Source organism: Ctenocephalides felis, unplaced genomic scaffold (genome assembly GCF_003426905.1).
Source record: "Ctenocephalides felis isolate EL2017-DRISC unplaced genomic scaffold, ASM342690v1 CF-g0.4_SCAFFOLD_01189, whole genome shotgun sequence".
NCBI classification, from domain to species: domain Eukaryota; kingdom Metazoa; phylum Arthropoda; class Insecta; order Siphonaptera; family Pulicidae; genus Ctenocephalides; species Ctenocephalides felis.
The window spans coordinates 26,353-51,543 of NW_020537343.1; the positions used below are offsets into that span (position 1 = coordinate 26,353).

At 28.9% G+C, this 25,191-nt stretch overlaps 1 pseudogene; it reads right to left on the bottom strand.

Moving 5' to 3' along the window:
• Nucleotides 1-22,147: 22,147 nt before the first annotated feature.
• Nucleotides 22,148-23,534, bottom strand: LOC113369267 (annotated as a pseudogene).
• Between the last annotated feature and the right edge of the window lie 1,657 nt (nucleotides 23,535-25,191).

Below are 25,191 nucleotides of genomic sequence, written 5' to 3' on the forward strand. Positions count from 1 at the left end.
GTAGTTTGAATGGATTTAAAAATAATCATAATAATGAAAGTACAACTATCGCATTTTAATATTTTCTCTTTACTCTCATAAACTTTTTATGCCTAAACTAAAATTATGGGACACAGGTTTATTTATTTATATGTATTAATTGTATGTAATTTTATTCTATGTGTAATATGTATCAAGCTAAAAGACAGCATATGTGCATGTTATATCAAATCAAGACCAATAAAACACTTATATATATATATATATATATATATATATATATATATATATATATATATATATAAAGTTTGTGTCACGATGTTGGTTTGCAACGGACGCCTAAACTTCTGAACCAATTTTAAATTTTATTGGCTTATCATGTGCATATATATCCAACTTAGGTGATAGGCTATATTTGAAATCTCATATAATATTAGAAATATATAATTTTTAGAAATTTAAATCAATTTTGACAGTTTTCAACTAAAAAAAAAACAAAATGACAGTTGACAATATTTATGGAAAATTCAAGATAAATCGATTTAAGATTCAGATTTGATCGCATACTATGTTAGTTTGAATACTAAATTGTCATCAAAACATTATAAATTATAATGTAAAAGTGATATATTAAATTGAACGCTAATCATAAAATGACATGATTTCACAGTTCAATAAATTTTATATTTTTAACTAATTTAAAAAGAATGAGATATATTATAATATGTCTAACATTCATTCATATCCAAATTAGTAGATAGGCTATATTCAAAATCACAGTTTATATTAGAAATATATAATTTTTATGGATTTCAATGAATTTTGACAGTTATGAACTAAAAAAAAAGTGAAATACAGTTGTCAATATTTATGAAAAGTTCTAGATGCTGAGGATCACTATGATCACTATAAATATTCTATCACCATACGATATGTGAGAAAAAACACTGTTTAGTTTTTGATATATATTGATTTTCACTCTACAACCTTCTTCTCTCGTTACTTTTGCTAGTCTCTCAATTATTATAAGTTACAGGTATTTATATTCATAAAATTATACCTTGTACCCAGAAGGGTCCCGGGTCAAATAGAAAAGGCCCTGGTCAAAACTTGACCACTAGATAAATAGATTTAGATTTATTTGAATTGCTTATCATGTTAGTTCGGATACTAAAACGTCATTATAGATCACCGTGTAAAAGCGACATATTAAATGAATTTAAAAGAAAAGCGAATATAAGAGGAATTAAAAAATAAAGACAAATATATTTTAATATATCCGTAGATAATCGAGTATGAATAATATATCCAACTTATGTTCAAGGCAATATTACAAATTATATTTTAGATAGAGAATATCAAACATTTGAAATTCATAATACAGAAATGTGCAAAATTAAAGTTGTGAATGTTCAGGGAAATTTTGGAAAAATTGATTCATGAGGAGGATTTAATTTGCTTACTGTGTTCATTTAGATAAACGCCAAAAAACATATAGGAATATATAGGAATGAAATCAAAATTATTATAATAAATCAGATTTGTCATAAATTGGACACAAAACTTTGACAGTTTCCAATTTAGCACCTATTGTGTATATTAATTTTACATTTTCTAATTTGAAAAGAAGTTAACAAAAATGAATGCAAATGTCAGAAATCAGATATATATTGAAAAATTATTTAAGTGTAATTTGAAATGCTTGAAATAAATTTAAAATTTATAACAAGTTTATAACTGTATGTAGGAAAGAATGTATTTTATATTAGTATAAATCTAAAGTTATAGTATAAATATTATAATTTATATACTCAATCATCAATTATTTTATAGTCAAAGAAAGTTGAAAATAAAAATAACTTGAAAGTGCCAAATATCACACATTTTATAGATATGGGCTTGAATTTCTACATAGAAATGCATATCAATTATAGGCGGAAATTTATATTATTATTAAACAAGCAATTTATTTGACAATCGCAAATTTGAAAAAAAAAACAAAATGTGAAACCCAGGGATAGTATGAATTTCAATCATAGACCTTATATCACATGGACTGCTAGTCCCCATACATTTCTCAGGTAAAATAATGTCAAAAGATGTTCTATGGTACGAGGGAAAATGTGTCGCCGAGAAACGTGTTAGCAAGGACGTAATACTGAATAGGGTTATTATTATTATTTTTAAAAAAACATTTTAATCAATAGTATTAAACTGTTGATTGATCCATCAAATTTAAATTTTAAATTTATTTTACATCCATACGTTTCGGCTATAATCCTAGCCTTCATTTAGTGGAAACTAAAAATAAAATTGAAAACAATAAAAACATAAAAATTGAATTGGAGGAAATAAATTATAAAGAGTAAAAAGTACTTACAATTAGTTAATCTTACCTGGTATCAAGTAATAAAATTGACAATTCCACAGTATTTAACAATTTTTCTGACTCAGTGACTCACTCTGGTGTAATATGTCTGCATACATTGAAAAACACTTTTTTGTCATTCAAAAATAGAAATACTTCAAGTCATGATTGCAAACATCTGCTGTGATAAAAAGTTGCGTTATGGAATTCCTTTGCAACTAAAAAAAATTAAGAAATTTTTTTTTTTTAATTTGAAAATTTGCTTTATTTGTCTTAAATACATACATTGATTTTTACATAAAGATACAAATTGTATACACCTATTCTGGGAATATCATTATACTATCATAATATAATATTGTTAGCATATATATAATTGTTTCAATTAGCTTATATAAGTATGAAAAGAGCTATTAAAAACATACTGCCATCAAGTGTTCTTACAACTAGTTAACAAAAGATAATTAAAATATATATTTACAACTAAATAACAATGTACAGATTATACTAAGTTATAAGAAATTTTATGAAATTTGTTCAGTTATATTTGCTATGGTTGTATTTACATGTGTTCTACAATTAGATTGAAAATTAGTAGTGAGCTTTGTAATGTATTCTGTTATGTATGGAATATTGATAGAATTATGAATTTTTTCATTTGATACATATCTTTTGGTTATTGGGTTTCTACTAATTCCCAATATTAATCTAATGTATTTCTTTTGTAGTCTTTGCATTATTGCTAAATTAGTTTTTGTTGTGTTTCTCCATACCGGAGATCCATATGTTAAAAAATTAAGAAAGTATATTCAATTGTTAACCATTTTACAAGCAAAAATAAAAGTGTGGCCCACTTCTGTCCACCGCACCTTACATAACGATTTACCTGACTCAGAGACTCACTCTGATGTAATACGTCTGCCATACATTAAAGAACTATATGTTTCTTAGAAAAAACTTTTTTATAAATCTAGACTCCACTTGTAAACAATTTTAGTACAACGACTAGTACAATTTTTATCAAAACCAAAACCCGTTTTAACGACTTAGAAATTTCGTCTATCAAATAAATTGTCTGGACTCTAATTTAATTTACATAGGAGAAACGAGCCAGAACTCAATTAAATGTTTACAACACAAAAGTAATTAAAAAATACCAGACAATTTAAAACTATGTTCGCGGACCACATTTTTAAACACTTTAAAACACTATATAGACTATTTCATCCCGACTGTACTACAATTATTTCAAAATTTATTTAAACGAAGAATTATAGAAGGATCTTTTTTCACTACTTATAACAATAGGACAATAAATAAACGAAAAGAAACTTTGATGCCATTTTATTTCACTGCTATTATTTTATCACAACTGCCCTCATTTTATTAAATTTATATGTATTTTATTTTATTATTATTAACTTTCCGTAGGGTAAGTTAATACCCTACGTTTCACAGATTTCTGAACATTTTGAAATACCTCAGAAAAAATAGATGTGTGTGTGTGTGTTTTGTGTGTGTCCACTTTCGTTCACGTTTTCGGGTTAACCAATTTGAATGGTTCAAAAAACATTCGATTTTTATTGAAAAGGAGATGTGGTAATTAGTTCTTGGTCCAGCCATTACGGAGATACAGCACAAAGAGTGCAGGAAATAGAAAATTGTTGTTTAGAGAGAACGGAGTATCCGATTTCAACGATCCAAAAAACCGAAAATCAGATAGGGAGATGTGCTGATTAGTATTTGGCAAAGGCAGGTCTAACCGTTACGGAGATACGGAGCAAAGGGTGCAGAAAATAGAAATAGAGTTTTCAAGAGAACGGGATATCCGATTGGAATTATCTAAAAAACATTCAATTTGTGATGACTGGGAGAAGAGGTGATTAGTTTTTAGCAAGGGCAGGTCTAGCTATTTTGAAGACACAGAGCTAAATGTGCAAAAATGGCACAACTTTCATCTTGTTTTTGGAAAAAAAGTTTTGTTTCAAATTTTTTTTTCGATTTTTTTTCCGTGTATCGAAACAAATAATTTCAACTTTGCAATTCAGTTTATATAATTCTTATTATATTTGACAATGTTACAGTATTAATGAAAATCTTTTTGAAAACATTTAATATTCCTCGATCATTTCGTTACGGTACGGGAAGTTCCAGCAATTTGTCTTAAAGCACGATGCCATAGACCACTAGTTTGTATTTAATATTGTTTGTTTATTTATAACGTTACTTAGTTTACATATGTATATATATAATATATTTTTATTATTTATTATTATATATATATATATATATATATACTAGATGACCCGACAGACGTTGTCCTGTACCCACATCTACGTTTTTTTAACATCCTATATATATATATATATATATATATATATATATATCGATTCCCACAGTTAACACTTTAATTATCCATTTAACAAATATTAAAAAATGTTCAATAAAATTGTATATTAAAAATTATACACTGCGATTTATAGAACAAATTTATTTCCAATAGCTCAATTTATTTTATTGCATTTAAGGGTTATATAGTATTTTTAGTCATACCTGTAGATGTGGATGTATAAATGAATGATATTTTGTTTATTCACGACTAAAACATTGATTTTCCAAATTTATCACACTAAAAATGATCGTCTGCCTTTGTGATTTATGGTCATAGCATAAGATACACGTGTTGAAAATTGCAATCTTTTAAAAAGTACAACAAATTCAGAAAGAATTAATATATAGCATTCGCGGCAAAGGTGCAATATCACCTTTTATTTTTCTACCCAAAATAATTGCTTCAATAATGTTGCCTATAATTTTTATAATTTTGTACCATATTTTAACTGGCTTTTAGTAATTTTAATATCTAAATTACATTTTTTTCTCCAATAAATCAATATACATTATTGCTTAAGTTTATATTTGAAGTGAATTAATTTGTCAAATCCTCTTCACATGTGCTCTATTCAACTTACGATCAACAAAATTATTGCTCTATGAATTTTTTTACTGTGCTCCAATTTACTTGATATTTTGGAAATAGGCTAATCTTTATCTTAAGTTCAGAAGTGAAAACAATTTGCACCTCGTCACCATCCACAGCATTAATTGGATTATTACCCTTTTAATTCTGATTTTATCAGAACTTGTAATACACTATTTTGAATGTGATTAAATGAGCTACAACTTTCTCTATCATAAATTTTACCGTAACTTCTCTTATTGTGAAACGGCGAAGGGTTAAAGGGCTCGAAAGACCTCTGGTTGGACAGCCGCGCACTCCTTAATTAATACCTCTATCAATATTTGTGTAACGGAAAAATAATAAACAACAATAATTAGTCAGAAAAATACCTCGAATTTTCATATATATATATATATATATATATATATATATATATATATACTTTTATACGTATTCTGTCAGAGATATTATGATTATAATGAGAAATTTGATGTTTTTTTAATGTTTTTTTTCATGAAATCATGAGTTTTTTGAAAATCGTTTGTACTAAAGTTGGGGTATGTTCTAGAATCCATCAAGATCTCTTAAACCAGGTTATTCTAGATGGAATATGATTATTTTTAAATTTGGTGGAAATGGCACTGAAAAACTATTTGATTTAAATGAAAAAACACTAAATGCGTCTTTTATTTGCACGATAGTTTACTCATTTTACACGCAGAAGTACTCATTTTAAAGCTTATTTTGAGCACTATAAAAACCCATTTTCATATCTAGCCTAATAATGTTCCTAAAACACTATAAAATAGCGATATATTAAGATTTTAATTGATATAATTTTGTTCATTACATGATTTTCGTTAAAATGTATATTTTTGAAGATATTAGCAAAAAATGATGAAAAACGCAAAAAAGAAACAAATTTTCAGTAGCCAGTAACTTGAAGAGTATTTGCTTTTTTGAAAAACATTACTAAACATTTTTCTCTTATAATTAGTTCTTTTATCGATACCCAACGTTATTTTGAAAAAACTAAAATTACACCACTTAAAAGAAATGTCATCCAACCGAGAAGTGGTAAAGGAGTCTAAATTGTTTTCACTTCTGAAGAGTAAAATGAACCTAGTTCCAAAATTCCAAACGAAATGGAAAACAGTAAAAAAAGTTCAGACCGAAAGCGCTCCATTGAGTAAATATTCCGTACCCAATGCCAAACATATGAATTTTTGACACAATGAAACTTCTAAATAATTTTTTTTTTAAATTGAATATGTTTGAGCGCAATCACTTATGGCTCGTCTCCATTGCACGAATTCGTACGGCGAATCTGTTCACAAAGTGCGCAAACAAAATTATTGCAAGCAAAAGCAATCCACGCGCACGTTGAGAACACGATTCGCCGTGCGCGTCAGACGCATGCGCAGACTGTCAGACGCATGTTATATTATTTGCATCTTATATTGGGTTCGTTCCATCCGAGCCAATCTGACAGTCCGAAACCGTCCGCGCATGCGCAGAACACTTTTTTCTGTTCCATCCAAAATTTCGGATTCCAAACTGTTGCGGATTGTCAGTAATGCGTTCCATCAAGTCCGATGAGTTTAAAACTATCATTTTGTGTTTGTACCCGTCACAAACGAAAACTCCGCAATTCAATACGATTAAAATATAATGTTATTTAATCTCAAATAGAACATTAAAAATTTAATGAATTTACAAGGGTCCAAACATTGTAGAATATTAGATTAAAGCGACATAACGATATATAACTAGAAAATATTAAAAAGCAATTTCATTGATATAATTAAGTTATATTTTATTAGAATATGTTTACTATATATATATATATATATATATATATATATATTAAACTTATATTTATGTATTAAAATAATATATTATTTAATAATTATTATTATTATCGAGTGAGCTCCGAGTTCGAACGCGTTGGATGTATATATATATATATATATATATATATATATATGAATATATATATGCATATATATATATGTGTATATATATATATATATATACATATATATTTGCTGACCCGACAGACATTGTCCTATACCCACATTTATGTTTTCTCAATATCCTATACTAATACTTACCGTTCAGTTAAATATAATGATTATTGTTTTTCGAATTACTATTTACATGATGTTAAATGTAGAACAGCTTCAAATAAAATGATGATTATCAATTCCCACAATTAACACTTTAATTATCCCTTCAACAAATATTAAAATATGTTGAATAAAAATGTGTATTAAAAATTAAACATTACAATTTATAGTACACATTTATTTCCAATAGTTCAATTTATTTTAATGTCAAGGGTAATAATTTTTTTTAGTCATATCAGTAGATGTGGATGTATAAATTGAATGATTTTTTGTTTATTCACGACTAAAACATTGATTTTCCAAATGTATCACACAAAAAATCATCGTCTGCCTTTGTGATTTATGGTCATAGCATAAGACACGTATTGAAAATTGAAGTTTTTTAAAGTCAGAAAGAGTAATCTATAGCATTCACGGTAAAGTACCATATCACCTTGGATTTTTCTACCCAAAATAATTGATTGAATAATGTTGCCTATAATTTTTATATATTCGTACCATATTTTAACTGTCTTTTAGTAATTTTAATATCTAAATTACATTTTTCTCAATAATAATTCAATATACATTATTCCTTAAGTTTATATTTGAAGTGAATTAATTTGTCAAATACTGTTCACATGTGCTCTATTCAACCTACGATCAACAAAATTATTGCTGTAAATGGAGAGGAAAAAAGCGTGTGTCGGGGTCTGTTCACTTCTAAATTTAAAATCTTTATTTTAAGTTTAGAAGTGAACAGAATTTGCACTCCATCACCACCCACCGCATTCATTGGATTATGACCTTTTGATTCTGATTTTATCAGAACTTATAAAACACTATTTTAAAGGTAATTAAATGAGCTACAACTTTCTCTATCATAAATTTTACCGTAACTTCTCTTATTTTAAAACGGCGAAGGGTTAAAGCCCTCGAAAGACACTCTGGTTGGACAGCCACGCACTCTTTAACACTATTCCTACCGGGACCGGTCAAATGACCGTTTTTGATTTTTCGATTAGTATTTTTCATATCAAACGTAATTGAATCGTCATCAAACTTTATGACTTTTCCTAATATGTGAGTATAAAACATTTTCAATGTTAATTTGTTTTTTCAATTTTTATTTTTGGAAAAAAAATTGTATGCTGTCTTACCTACCGCGACCGGTCATTTGACCGGTAGTACGAAAGACGATGTTCGGATGGGATTTTTTGTAGTAATTGTTAAGAATATTTTGGAACTTACAAGAAAATGTAAATTCAGAAGAATTTAGACTGGTAAAAACTGCCTTCTGCAAATTTATATGCATTTTTTTCGATTCTGTATGCGCGGTGCGCAAATAAGGCAAGTAGTATAAATATTGCATTTCTACGGTATAAAAAGTGGGATTTCTCAATTTTCTCAATGTCTATGTATAGACAGATTTTTACGAAGGAATCTAAACAATAAATCGATAGGTTTTGTTTTGAATCCAAAGGTTGGTTCAACTACATTGACAGCAATCAAAATTGTTGTAAAAGACTACGTATTACTATCGACAAACATATATTTTCAATAAAGGTAAGGTGTAAATTCATTCAACATATGTTCAATAGTATTTAGGAAAACGTATAAATATTAGTAACTGTTCAATATACGATGTAAATATAATTATGCCCTGCAAATCGCACAAATGGGGTGTAAAATTTTGGTAACCATCCAGTATACGTAGCAAACTGAGATATTCTTTGAAGATTTATAACTGATGAAACCGTATTATCAAAATCGCTAGTACGACATAAAAAATATATAACGTTTTTACCATCCTACATATAGCTAAACTTTTAGTAAAAGAAAACTGATGGTAGGTACAATTGAAGCAAAATAACAGCTATAAACACTGGCAGAACGAAAAACCAAAGACTTCAATACTCAAATAATATTTACAATTTTGGAAGATAAGAAAGAAGATTCTAATTTTCACTTACATACACATATGTTGAAAAAATTACACTAATACGGGAGTTAATTCTATTGGTATTAGCGTCGGGACTGGTGTAGATGCCATTCATAAAATAGTCAGAAATTATTTGGTAAAATATGAATTTTAGAGAGAATTCATCAAGAATTTACATTATTTTGGATGTATTCAGGATAAATCCATTGTTGTTACATAAAGAAATTACGAGAAGACAATGTACAAGGCAGGAACTTTCTATTCCAATTAACTTGTCGTATAGTTCCAACAAGAATTCAGAAAAAAATCAGCTAAGTACAAGTACAAAACAGATTCCCTAAAAGAAACTATTCCAGATAATGCTTTAGAAAAATGATAGAGAAAACAAAATCAGCCAAAAACGTAAAAAATGCGTGTGCAGAAAATACACTCTAAGAAAAATAATCGTGAAAAATTGGATAAAACAGTATAAAATGTAGAATTCGCATTATAAAATAAAAGAAATATATTGTATTTGTATTTATAAACTCTTAAACTAGCATTAACTCTTCATTCAATACTGAAAAATACCGATTTTGCATGACCGGTCATTTGACCGGTCGCGGTAGGAATAGCAAACATGAAATGTCGGTAGGAATAGTGTTAAACTTTAAACAATCATAACTCTATCAGTATTTGCGGACCAGAAAAATAATAAAATGCAATATTTAGTCAGTAAAAGACCTTGAATTTTTATCTTAGAGTATTTTTAGAGTAAATCGTCTAATTTTAATTGTAACAAACGTCAAAAAAACTTCTCATTTTTCCAAACATTGATGAATTTTTAGAATTAAACTACTTGTCGTAAGGCCGTAATATTTCAGTAAGTTCTATAAGACCAGGATATATATCGCCAAAAAAAGTTCCATAAAAATTGGCTTAATTTTTTTTTCAACTGTTAATTACAAGAAAACGGCTCGATAGATTTTCTCCTAAAACCAATCAGTATCATTCCCAACTAATACCTTTCGAACAGTTTTTGATTTTTTAAAATCGATTCGGTAGTATGAGCTTAAACGTGGACGAAAAGTTTAACACTTTTTTCCAAATTACAAAGAAATGGCTCGGCCGATCGCTGCACAAAACTGACAAAAACTAATCCACATCAAAATACATCGATTGGCTTTTAAATTTTTTAAATCGGTTCAGGCGTTTTTGAGCAATCGTCGATGAAAGTTATAATTTTGACAAACGCCAAAAAAACGACACTAATTTTTGCAAACTTTGACGATTTTTTAAAATTAAACGACTTGTCGTAGGATTGTAATATTTTAGTATGATCTATAAGAATATGGTATCTACCGTCAAAAAAATCGTGAAATTCGACGAAATTTTTTTAACACCTTATTACAAGAAAACGGCCCGGCCGATCTTTACCAAAAACTAATCATGTCGATTCCCAACCAATATGTTCCGAACAGTTTTTGAATTTTCAAAATCGATTCAGAATTGCGGGATTAAACGTGGACGATTTTTTTTTTACTTTTCTGCGATTTACAAAGAAGCGGCTCGGCCGATCGTTGCACAAAACTTAGAAACGCTAGTCCGAAATACATCTAATGGCTTTTAAATTTTTGAAATCGGTCCTGCCGTTCCAAATTTGGTCTCATTCGATTCAGAATGGCTTGAAACGCCGAGAAAACATTAGCAAAACTACGGGAAGTTAAAAAGCAGGAAGTGGTTTGGGAATAATAACAGTTGAAACAATTCGCTCTGAACTTAGAATTACACCAATCATAATCGATGGTCTAAATGTCTTATGGTGTTATTTTAAGTACACGAGAGACCATGATTATTTACGTTGGAATGGATTTATGTCTTTGCTTTTTGCTAGCAACACTAGTTATAAAATGTCTAAAATTAATTTCTTGCCATTTATTAATGGGCCGCCAACTGATTACAATACTTTATATACAGCTTTAATCAATGCTGCTTCAATAGTATCTAAAGAAGGCATGAAAACATGCATCGTAACATTTGACCAGCCTTTGTATATTAAGGCTTGCGATATTGCAGAGGCTTTTATTTTCAATGGCGTTCTTATGGTTGTACGACTCGGCGGTTTTTATCTGTTAATGTTTTTTATGGGATGCATAGGCGCCATTATAGTGCAGTAAACGGAGAGGAAAAAAGGGTATAACCTCTGAATTTTTTTACTGTGCTTCGAATTGAATAAAATTTTGGAATTAGGTTCATCTTACCCTCAAGTTCAAAAGTGAAAACAATTCGGGTTGCGCCATCACCCCCCGGGGGGATGACACCCCTTCTTAATTGAGTAATTACATTTTTTCAAAATAACGTTGGAAATCAATAGAAGAACTAATTATAAGAAAAAAATGTCTTTTATAGTTTTTCAAAAAAACTAATACTTTTCAAGTTACTGGCCACTAAAGATTCATATATTTTTGGCGTTTTTCTTCGCTTTTTTTGCAAATATCTCCTAAAATATACATTTTAACAAAAATCATGTAATGAACAAAATAATGTCAATAAAAATCTTAATAAATCGGTATTACATAAAGTGTTCTAAGAAACATATTAAGCAAGATTTGAAAGAGCAAAGTCGTTTTTTATTTCGTTCAAGATTAAATTGTTGTATTTAAAGCCATCTAGTGTCGAGGTTTTACATTTTATGCATTTCGGTGAAACTGGGTTTTATAGTGCTCATAATAAGCTTTAAAATGAGTTCTGTTACAAGTTTTTTGGGTGTAAAATGAGTGAGCTATCATGCAAATAAGAAGCATATACGAAGTTTTTTTCTTTTAAATCATATGGTTTAATGAGCGCGATTTCCACCAGAATTAAAGTAATTCACATTCCGTCTAGAATTCACTTCATTATAGGCATCTTGATGGATTCTAGCAGATTCACTACTTTAGTACAAACTATTTTCAGAAAACTCACGATTTTATAAAAGCTTTTTTTTCCAATTTGCGCCGCCGCGCAGTCTTTAAACATTCATAACTCTGTCAATTTTTGTGTGAAAGAAAAATAATAAAAAACAATAATAAGCCAAAAAGATCCCTTTGATTTTGATCTATATGCTTTTATACGTATCTTTTATTCTTTTTGAGATATAATGAAAATAATTTCGATTTTTAAAAAAAATGGAAAAAAAAGTTTTTACGCTCCGTTTACTGCACTATTATGGAAGGAAGTGGGATTAAGGAATTACTTATGCTTATCTATGCAGAAGGATCAGTTGATCAAATTCTAAATGGGCATTCTTATGCTCGAGCAGTGCGAGCTTATTGCATTCTGCAGCAGACATTGTTGTTTTTAATATTCGATGAATTAAAACATGAAAAAAACATTGGCTTCAAGAATTACTTGATAACGAAGAGTATTTCACTTTTGAGATGAATTTTTATAAATTGAAATCTAATGTGCACTTAGAAATACTGAATAAAATATTTGAATCAAAAGTTGATAAAATTGAAAATAGGGGAAAAACTAGTAAACTGTCGGTACTATACTTTAAAATGGTGTCTTTACATAAAAAAATTCTTGCTGCAGAAAGAATGGGTGATTGGGAAGCGCATCTAAACTGTATTGAGCACATGATACCTTTTTTCCACGCCGCTGGTCATTTCAACTATGCTAAATCTGCTCGACCTTATTTTCTTAAATTGATACGTCTGAAATAAATTATGGAACTTCGTGAGTTCAAAAAATTCACGGAAGAAGGATTTTTTACTTCCCGGAGGTCTAATAAGCTTTATGCTGGTATATTCTCTGACCAAACCATTGAACAAACTTTGATGAGATCAATGAGCGTCCAAGGTGGGCCGTTCAAACGAGGTACTACGGAAAGCACAGTGTTCAAATCGATTGTCATATACACGAAGGATATAATTGAGGCGTTTGAAAATTTTTGTGATATTGCATTTCATAAAAGTTACCAACATATCGACGCAAGAGATGCAAGAATTAAAAAAGATAAAACAGATGTGTTGCTTTTAAATACATTTTTGTTGGAGCATAATCCATTTGAAGATATTGATCACCTGCAAAACATTGTAACTGGGTTGATCGGCACTGGTGAGATAATTTGCCACAACGCTCTCGAAATTGGCATTAAAGCAATGCAGAGCATCGATGGTATGACTTTTAAAAACATTAAATTATCCAAAAAAGATAAAGTTATCTCATTAATTGGTGTCAATAGCAAAGTAAAAATTGATGATAAAATTGTGCCTATAGATCCACTATTACTATTCCAACGTATTTCTATAATGAAGAAAAGTGACGAGGAGTTGCAGATGTATCTGAAATATAAACTTGCACCATATCCACTACCGTTATTTGATGATATTGGAATGCGAAAGACAAACAAATCTTCATTATACTCATTATTCGAAACTCAAAACATTGACATCAACAAGGAAGCATCGGTGTATTTTATTGATGGAGGAATGTTATTATATAGAGCAAAATGGCCTGCAAACTTCAATTATGCACACGTTTTTCATATTATATTTTATATTTAAAAAATCATTTTGGTAATAATATTATAGTAATTTTCGACAGATACGACGAAAAAAACAATAAAGCAGCTGAAAGACTTCGACGAGCGCTCAAAGTTACTTCAAAGAAATATAAATTCACAAAAGATATGCCACTTATTGTCAGCCAAGAAAAATTTTTGTCGAATTATAAAAACAAAAGACGTTTAAGTATCTTATGGAGGAACTAGAAAAAAAATCTATTAAATGCTACCAAGGTAAGGGTGAAGCAGATGAATTAATTGTGGATACAGCACTATCATTTGTAACCGCCCGCGTTGATGATGATGAAGAAATTTTATTTTTAAAGTTAGGAAGGCAAAATGTGAAAACAGTCATATACTCATCAAGGAGCCTAGGAATAAACTACTCAAATTGTGCTAAACTGATTGTTTTTACACGTTCTTTCACTGGATGTGACTCTACTTCGGCTGCATTTAATAAAGGCAAAAAAATCATAGATCACCTAGAACGAAGACAAGATTTAAGAATGCAAGCGCAGATATTTATGAATTGTACATCTGCAGTCCAAGATGTATTAGAAGCTGGTAAATATTGCATGATTTGTTTGTATGGACTAACTAAAAACATATAACCAAAAAAGTTAAGTCGATTAGACAACTTATCGCAGTATCTCGAAAAGATGCGCTATAAAAGTTTTATGAAAGCTGCCACAAACAACACTGCTGTTAAATTAGCTTCTTTGGTCCAACCGTTGGTGCCATAAATGAGTATTGTAGAAGAGTTTACCTTATTTATATAAACTGGCATTAGCCATATACAATTACATAATATCTAATCTCACATATAGTATGCATATTTTATAATTATTAAATATAAGAGCTCCATAAATCTATCTGTCATCACTGTTATAAAATTAATGGAAGTTTTTTTAATAGTTTTTGTCTGCCAACACAGATGATGCATCTGCCCTAGTCGCACCTTCAAACCCAGATATGGCTTGGCAACAAAAACATTGACCCAACTGATTCGGGGTGGGTAATGAATGAAGGATTATTAAATCCAATCAATCCACCAGCACCACAAGAATTACTAAAAATGATTTTTTGTAACTGCAAAAAAGGTTGCGGAGCCTCATGCGGATGCCGAAAAGTTGGTCTGTTCTGCAATACAGCTTGTGGAACATGTAGCGGTGATAACTGAACAAAGAACGAAACTGAAAGCTTGTGGAACAGAAAAAGATACTGATGATAACAGCAACTCCGACATTGAGTAGTAAATGTTGTTTTAGTTTGAAATAAATTATGATACTATGATTTCATTAAATGATTTTTCAATTTGTAATTGAATATATTAACTGTTTTTATTCAAGGGTAGTTTTAAAAGTTGAACAAATTATGCATATGGTAATAATTTCGAGAAATTGAAATAACATTCATATCATTTTGAATTTCTTAATTTTCTATCAATTTCAAAATAATTTTTTCAAACAATTTTTCATTGAGGGGTTGTTTTTAAGGGTCTAATAAAAAGGGTTAAAAATTTGATAATCAAGATAGAAAATATAAAATATTATTTACTTTATACATAATTATTATTACATCATACCGAAATTTATTTTTAAGTGCTTTTTTTCAATTTAGAGATTGCTTGAAGGGTTTTAGTGTTTTCACGGGGTTGAAAATGATTTTACTGCAAGGTAAATGTATTAAAAAATATTTTTAATTATATCCTTTAATATTAAAAACGTTTTCTACCGATAAATCGGCTCAATGTCCACTTATTTATTAAGTGGTCGCAACCCCTCCGGGGGGTGGTGGCGGAACCCGAATTGTTTTCACTTTTGAACTTGAGGTTAAGATGAACCTAATTCCAAAATTTCATGCAATTCGGAGCACAGTAAAAAATTCAGAGGTTATACTCTTTTTTTCCTCTCCGTTTACTGCACTATAAGGCAAAACACGACTGTATATAAAAGATAAAAAAAATAATCTGTCAAATTGAATTATAGGCTAAGTTTGATATGCCATCACTGACAGACGCTTGCGCAGACTGCATTCCCTGTCAGACGCATGTTGACTGTTAATCTTGCTTTTTGGCAATAATAATGTAGACATTACATTTTTTATCTAATTCTGAATACTTATTTATCTAATCATGAATTTATTATATTTTATTATTATATTTTAATATTGTCTTAGCCTATATGCTCAGAGCGTGACGGCAGCGCCCCTGCAGCCCCGTAATAAATATGAACTAATTGAGGCTATCAGTGTGTGGTTATCATGGGTTTAATATGTTTGTTAAAGAAAAAAGATATGAAATAATTGTTATAAATAATAATAAACAAGATACAATAATAATGTGAACGCTGAATGCTTATTGAAAATATTAAATTTACTTCAACGTACTTAAAACATAGTTAAGTATATTGATTAATTAAATAAAGAAATGCAGTAAACATTTTTAAGGTTAAGTGCCTCAACGCTTATTTCATAATCTCGGAATAGTTCTTAATAATAAAACCCAAGTGGCTTGGGAACCCACGGTGATCCATCAACACTACAAATATATATTTTGCATCAGCATTGTATTACTCAAACTGTTTGCAAAATAAACATTTTAGCGCTGTGTGATAACTTTTCTTTTTCTTTTAATCATAAAATTACAATTATTATATAATAAAATGAAATTAATATACATATAGATAATAGTTATACATAATCAATATACAATGTACAAATATATATTTTTCATTATTTCAGCGTTGTAATAATTACATTGTTTGCAAAAAAAAATTTCTAGTAAGCATTAAATTTTGATAATATAACAATTTATTGACTTATAATTTTTTTTTTGCTAAACATGACAATTTTACAACTATTCATAATACTCCGAATTGTATTTTTATAACAATAAAGTTATGATACTTTATTCTTCTAACCGCAGAGATCCACTTTTCCCGTTGGTTTTCTTTCCTCTTAGCTGTAGAAAATGTATAGAACTTGCAGTCACTTTTTCTGCTGGTATTTCTACAACCCACTACACAACAGCATTTTTAATTATCTTATTTAAATTTGAAATAAACAAATATTTTATGTGTTTTTGTTTAAAATTTCGGTTATAATAGCCTAAATTAATGCTTAAAGTAGCCACTACGAATGCTTCGGTCGATTTGACTTCTTCTTCCACGCCTTCGCACATAGCCTATAAGTGAATGGATGTTTGGCAAATGACAGTTTCATTTGTTTTTGATGTCAAACTATGCCTCGAATATTTTCAAGGTGAAACAATGGTTGGGCTGGCTACCATCAGTAATTAATAATAAAGCGGACTGTAAGTAAATAATTGTTATCTGACGATGACCGTTCCAAATTTAAATCTTACTGATTAAAAACACTGTGATGGGTATAAAATCTATATAATATCTTCAAACTATTATAAATACAGCGGTGATTGAATATACTTGTTGACTGTCCCGCTGCATTGTCTAGACTGATTTAAAATATCACTGGGGACAGTGATCATACAGGAAGTATTTGGGTACAAAAAAAAGAGTCCTTGTGTGAATGAAACAGGCCAGAGGTTGCAATATTCTAAGAAGTGTAATGCAAAACCTGGTGCCGAGGCACTGTGCATTGAAAATGTCAAGCCGTCAGATTATGTTCTGACTAAATAATGATAAGCGGTTTTTTGTAATTTTTTCCATTCATTTCTACTATCTAACTATATTTCTATGAATCAAAAAATTCTAGAAAATTTCCCGAACAAACTTCAGGAAGATTCATGAAAAACCGAAGCATAGTTTAGGAGAATTAACCATTCATACATTGTTACAGTAGAATTTTATATATAAGAATATATACATATATATATATATATATATATATATATATATATATGTATATGTATTTAAATATATATAGAATGTAGGTACACATTCTGCTTTGAAATTACATAAACGTACTATAAATACTACTTTCACATATTTCCATCTGTTATTTATGGGGCTTTTGAAGTGACTGAGATTCTGATACTATCAGTTATGAACAGTTTGTTTTCATAAAAAAATCCGATTCGATAATTTTATGTTTTCTCGACGTTTTAAGCCTTCTGAATCGAATGAGACCAGATTTTATGCCGTTTTCTCAAAAACGGCTGGACAGATTTCAAAAATTTAAAAAGCTATTCGATGTATCTCGATAAGGACTATTATTTGTCAGTTTTGTGCGATGATCGGCCAAGCCGTTTCTTTATAAATTGCAGAAAAGTGAAATTTTTCATTCATATTTTAGCCCGCAATGCTGAATCGATTTTAAAAACTCAATAATCAGGTATTGGTTGGGCTGATTAGTTTTTGATAAAAATTCGCAAGCACGTGTTCTTGTAATTAACCGTTAAATTTTTTTCGACGATTTTTACGATTTTTTTGCGATTGATATCATGGTCTTCTAGATCATACTAAAATATTACGGCTCTGCGACAACTCGTTTAACATTGAAAATTCGTCAAAGTTTGAAAAAAATTGTCGCGTTTGTCAAAATTAGACTTTTCATCGATGTTTTTTCAAAAACGGTTGAGTCGATTTTAAAAATTTAACTAGTTGTGTATTGCATCATGTCTTAAAGCAAATTGCTGGTACTTTCCGTACAGTAACGAAATTTTCGAGGAATATTAAATGTTTTGAAATGGATTATTATAAATACTATAACACTGTCTAATGTTTATATGAATTATATAAACTGAATTAATTACATAGTTATTATATATTAATTTTTATTATTATTAATTATATATTAATAATTATAAAGTTATTTGTTCAAAGTTTATAAGTGAGATTTAAAACTTTAGCCAGAATTAAAATTAAAATCTGATTTATTTTCTATGTACAAAATTTTTTTTTTCCAAAAGCAATTATTTTGTCTAAGCAAGCAGAGAGTTTTTTGAATCATTCAAATCGGATACTCTGTTCTCTCAAAACCTCGATTTCTAATTTCTGCATTCTTTGCTCCGTATCTCCGTAACGGCTGGACTTGCCTTTGCCAAAAACTAATTTTTGAACCATTTTGATCGATTGATCCGTGCGCACGAAAACGTGAACGAAAAAATGCGGACATACAAAACACACACACACATACATTTTTTCTGAGGTATGCCAAAATGTTCAGAAGCCTTCAAATCGTAAAACCATTTATTCGATTAGATTTTTGATACGATAGACTGAGCCGTTTTTTTTAATTTAGCACTAAAGTGAAAAATTTTCCGTCCACGTTTTAGCCAAAAATTTTGAACAGATAGATTTTAAAAATTCAAAAGATAGAAATATTCGAAAGTTATTATTTGGGAGTTGTACTGATTAGTTTTAGACAAAGATCGCTCGAGCCGTTTCTTCGTAAATAATTTGAAAAAATTTGTTTGATAAAATTTTACGTTTCTACGGCATTCATCAAAATTTGAAAAAATATTATAGTCACAATTTGTGTCACAAGTTGCTTTTGTGATGTGATTAGTCAAACATTATCAGTTTATTAAAATTTAAAATAATGAGCTACTAGTTTTAGGACACACAAGCACTAGTGTCTGTGCACTATAAATTATAGTTACTGATATTATAGATGTGCCTGAGATATATCAATTAGAAATAGCAATATTTAGGTTCAATTGATAGCGATAACTTTATTTTCCAAATAAATAGGCAGTAATTGATTACTGCCTCGGAAACGCTCGCACAAACTACTGTCTCCGTGCAAAATATATTATATATTTCACAAATATTTTGCTATACTATGTTCAACAAAAACAAAAAACAATTTAGTGTATATATGATAATGCAAAATTATGTGCCATGCGCTAGCTACTGATGTAAGACCATATTTATATCCACTGATGATGACACAAAATCCTATGTCGAAACGTTTGGAAAAATTAAAGATTAACTTCTAAATCTTTGTTTTTTATTTGATGTATGCCCTTGAAGAACTTATATTTCTCAACATCAAAACTAACTTCTTTAACATATATGTATATATATATATATATATATATATATATATATATATATATATATAGAGAGAGAGAGAGAGAGAGAGCGATGTTAAATGTAGAAATGCTTCAAATAAAATGATGAGTCTCAATTTCCACACTACGTTGGAAATTGAAGTCTTTTAAACGGTATAACAAATTCAGAAAAAAATCATATATAGTATCCGTGGTAAAAGTGCAATATTTAGTTGGATTTCTCAACGCAAAATAATGTTGCCTATAATTTTCATAATTTCGTAGCATACTTCAACAGGTTTTTAGTATTTATAATATCTAAATTACATTTTTCTTAATAATAATTTAATATACATTATTACCAGGGACACTCCTTGGGACCTCAGAGCCCGCATGCCATTTTTTCTAGCGCCTCCTCTTTACTATTTTATCTGTTTTAACAGTTTATTATTAAAATTATTATCATTAATTAATATTTGGCTTTTGTATCATTTCACTTATTTATATTGGGCATTTTATGCGATTTATTCTATTGAGCAAATCATAGAGAGCAAAAAAAATCTAGCCTTTCATTATTAAACATTACCATAACATAACACTGGCATACTAACATTACCATAACATGAGGTGTTGAATTATTTTAATTATTTGTTTTTATTACTTAAAATTTTCAAAATTGCGTCTTAAACTTCTCCTAATTGATACCATAAGGGCGACTTGTATGTATTCATCTTTACCTTCCCATTTGCTGTTTTAAAGTGAAATTTTTAACGTACTTTGAAAATATTGTGCAAGGATCAGTTAAAGATGCGTAGAAATGATATTTTTCTTAAATTATATTGAAAAAGAAAAAACTATATTGAATATTTCATATCCGAATCTTGTGTTAGCGCCCCCTAAGACATGCGCTCGTATTTTTGCATGTATCGCATTAAAAGTAGGACCGGCCCTGATTATTACTTAATTCCATATTTTAAGTAAATTAATTTGTCAAATCACTTCTTATTTATAATCAAAATTTATTATACATATTCTAATATTGTCTAAGCTCATAAGAAATTTTTGGCAGATGACAGTTTTCATTTATTTTCAATGCCAAACAATGTCTCAAATATTTTCAATGTGAAACAATGACATGTAGTTGCCATTTTTTTACAATATTACTATATTTTTATAATCACATACATCCTAAAAAATTCCTTTAAGGAAAAGAAAGATTTATCAAAGTCCGAATAATCGTTTAGGAGGAGTATATTATGTATATTTATATACATCACTACAGAAGAATTTTATGTGTAAGATATATATATATATATATATATATATATATATATATATATTTACATGTCACTTATTCTGTGCGGTCTAAATTTCAAAGTTTACACCTTAACTGCTATGTATATATATGTATATTACACTTTAACTTATATATATATATATATATATATATATATATATATATATATATATATATGAGTAAGTTCTTCAAGGGCATACATCAAATAAAAGGCAAAGATTTAGAAGTTAATCTTTAATTTTTCCAAACGTTTCGACATAGTATTTTATGTCATCATCAGTGGATATAAATATGGTCTTACATCAGTAGCTAGCGCTAGGAACACAATTTTGCACTATCATATATACATTAACTTGTTTTTTATATATTAATTTGTTGAACAGAGTATGGCAAAATATTTGTGAAATATATAATATTTTTGCACAGAGAACGTAGTTTATGTGACAGAGCCCGAGGCTGTAGTCACTACAGCCTCGGGCTCTGTCACATAAACTACGTTCTCTGTGCAAATATATTATATATTTCACAAATATTTTGCCATACTCTGTTCAACAAATTAATATATAAAAAAAACAAGTTAATGTATATATGATAGTGCAAAATTGTGTTCCTAGCGCTAGCTACTGATGTAAGACCATATTTATATCCACTGATGATGACATAAAATACTATGTCGAAACGTTTGGAAAAATTAAAGATTAACTTCTAAATCTTTGCCTTTTATTTGATGTATGCCCTTGAAGAACTTACTCATATTTCTCAACATCAAAATTAACTACTTTAACATATATATATATATATATATATATATATATATACAATGCCATAGTTTACATGCCTAAAATTAGTGAGCCTTTATTTAAATTTTATTGGCACATAAGAAAATTGATTAAAATCACACATTGCCTCTATAGCAATTATAATAAAATTAATAATAATTCTTAGAAATTCATAAAACTATGGTGTTTAATTTTGTTTACATTATAAAATTAGCTTTGAATAACTGTAGCCCAAGGATGTTCAATTCTCCCATATTGAATATCTTCTAGCTTTGTTTTTAAAGCAACATATAATGGATTTGGTGTTTCCAGAGTCGGCAGTCTATATTTTTTTCCTAAATAAACAATGGATTCGATCGGTGTAACTATAACTGCTGTTCCAGCGCCAAATAATTCTAATAATCTATTTTCTTCAAAAGATCCAATAAAAATTTCATATTGAATGTCTTTTCACATACTTTTACATCGCTAATATCGCATGCCAATTCAAGTATGGCTTTTCTTGTAATTCCTGGCAATATTAAACCGTTAATGGCGGCGTTATAAGTACTTTCTCTCCTTCTTTGTTGAGATATACCATGAATATATTCATTGTTCCTACTTCAGTCAATTGATGGTCTTCCCCGAAAAGCCATAAAATTTGATCAAGTTTGCTTTCTGAAGCAATTCGCTGCGGCCAAATTGTTGGTCCATAATTAGCGCCTGTTTTTGTGTCTCCGCTTCCACCTGGCCATGCTCGTGCATAACGTGGATCTGCCAATAATGAAATTGCACTTCCTTGTTTAAAATAGGAACCAACAGGACATAAAATTGCAAAAAGTAGAGCTGATCGGGGATAATATACTCCTAGCACAGGATCTATGCCTATCATTGTCGGCCGTATGTAAAGACTTGCATTTTCGATATGTGGAACCCATTCTTGATCAATGTTAATTAATCGGCTTAAACATTTTATGAATTCATCTCCATCAAACAATGGCAGTCCAGTTCTTTGCGCAGAAACATTCATACGTTTCATATTTAAATCAGGACGAAAGAGGCGAATTTTGCAATCAATTCCCCTATAGGCCTTCATACCCTCAAAAATTTCAACAGCGTAATGTAGAACTTTGGCTGCAGGATGAAGTGGTATTGGTTCTATTGGTGTTATTTCAGGTTTCTGCCAGCATGTGATCAGTGAAATTTTTTCCGAATACTAAATCACTTGCTTCTGGCTTGGGTTGAAGCATATGCGGCTGTGCGAGACGAACGCGTAAGTCATTACTTTGTATTGCTGCGTATTTGATTGATTCTTCTTCAATTCTTTGGGCCACTGTATCAATACAAGGAGTTGCACCACTAGTTACTACCGATTCTGATATAAATGATCTATTTTGTTCAGTAATGCGTTTGTTCAACTTACGATGGTTTATTAAAATTTGGCGACACAACACTGGACTTCGTATTACCATTTTATATTCACTGGGTAGAATAACCGTTAATGGAAGTAAGTTACTTTTTTATATCCAAGCACATTCTGTGTATCACTGCTGTCGTATTGTGTGACATCAATCACTATACACAACATTCAAATTTGTTTTTACTTCACAACCGTCCACTAGCAAAACAAGGTTATATTTTCACTTTGTTCTTTCTTGACATAACACATTAAAAATATTAGTTTTAAAATTAAAATATATACATGTATATATGTATTTATATATATGTATATATACACATATATATATTTCATAAATAAACGATGTATTTTCAGACTTATTACACAAGTCAATAATAAATTCTATCGCAAAGGTAATTGCATTATTCGTCCGTACTCTCTGAAGCTCAATACAGCACTGTTGCTATAATTGATAATATCGACAAATATGTATATACACGCATTGACTTCTATTAGCCAAAGGAAGCAAACGTTCTTTTCACCTTGACCTTTTTATTGCAAGTGAACATACGACTGATTTTTTTTTTTCATTTCAGAATATATTGTGTAACGAAATATCAGTACTTTATGATATATATTCAATGCATATATAAATATATATATATATATATATATATATATATGATATTCAGTTTTCAGGGCAATACATCAATTAAAAAATTTGTATGACTTTAAAACGTTTTTATTTTTTCCATACGTTTCGACACATAGTTTTGTGTCATCTTCAGTGGACTATGTAATTGTAATAATCCTAATTATTTCCTAATTATAATTGTTCACAATGCACAATGAAACCAATTCTTGTCACTTTAAATGTAACAATAATAAATTTTTTGAATGAGTTATTTTATGAATTTGTAAAATACATCCCGCTAATACAGTATAGCGGGATGTATTTCACAAATTCATAAAATAACTCATTCAAAATTTATTATTGTTACATTTAAAGTGACAAGAATTGGTTTCATTGTGCATTGTGAAAATTATAATTAGGAAATAATTAGGATTATTACAATTACAAAGTCCACTGAAGATGACACAAAACTATGTGTCGAAACGTATGGAAAAATAAAAACGTTTTAAAGTCATACAAATTTTTTAATTGATGTATTGCCCTGAAACTGAATATCACATATTTCACATATTCAACATCAAAATTATACAAAAAATTTAATATATATATATATATATAATATATATAATATATATTTGAAGAACTTACTCATATATATATATATATATATATATAATATATATATATTTTGGAAGAACTTACTCATATATATATATATATATATATAATATATATATATACTAACCTTTTTTTAAAGAAACCTTTCTAATTTGCTGACATTTCTAATATTTTGCTATTAATCCTCCCATTTTTAGTATAATTTTATTTTGATTATATTGTCATGTCTTTTTATGTCATTTGTTCTACAATTTCATTCATTTATATAAAAAAAATCCATCATTTGCTACTTTTCTTAAATATGTTGTTTGTTAAATCTTATCAAGATCATGTTTCTCTACAGATGTCCTGAAGATGGAACGTACCTATTTCCGAAACGCCCGACAGTAAATAAATAAAGAAATAGTATTTTAAAAAAGTTTTTTGTTATTTTAATACATTTTGTATTTCTTTGTTCGAAGCTCTACAAAATAGTTTACAAACCCAGGACTCTACCATCATATATAAAACAATAGCAGCGTTTTCATGATGTTTGTTAAAATTGAGCATTTTTCTTGGTATGTCGATATAGTACCTTGTCTTAATAACCTTGCTAAACCATTATAATCATACGCAACTAATCCA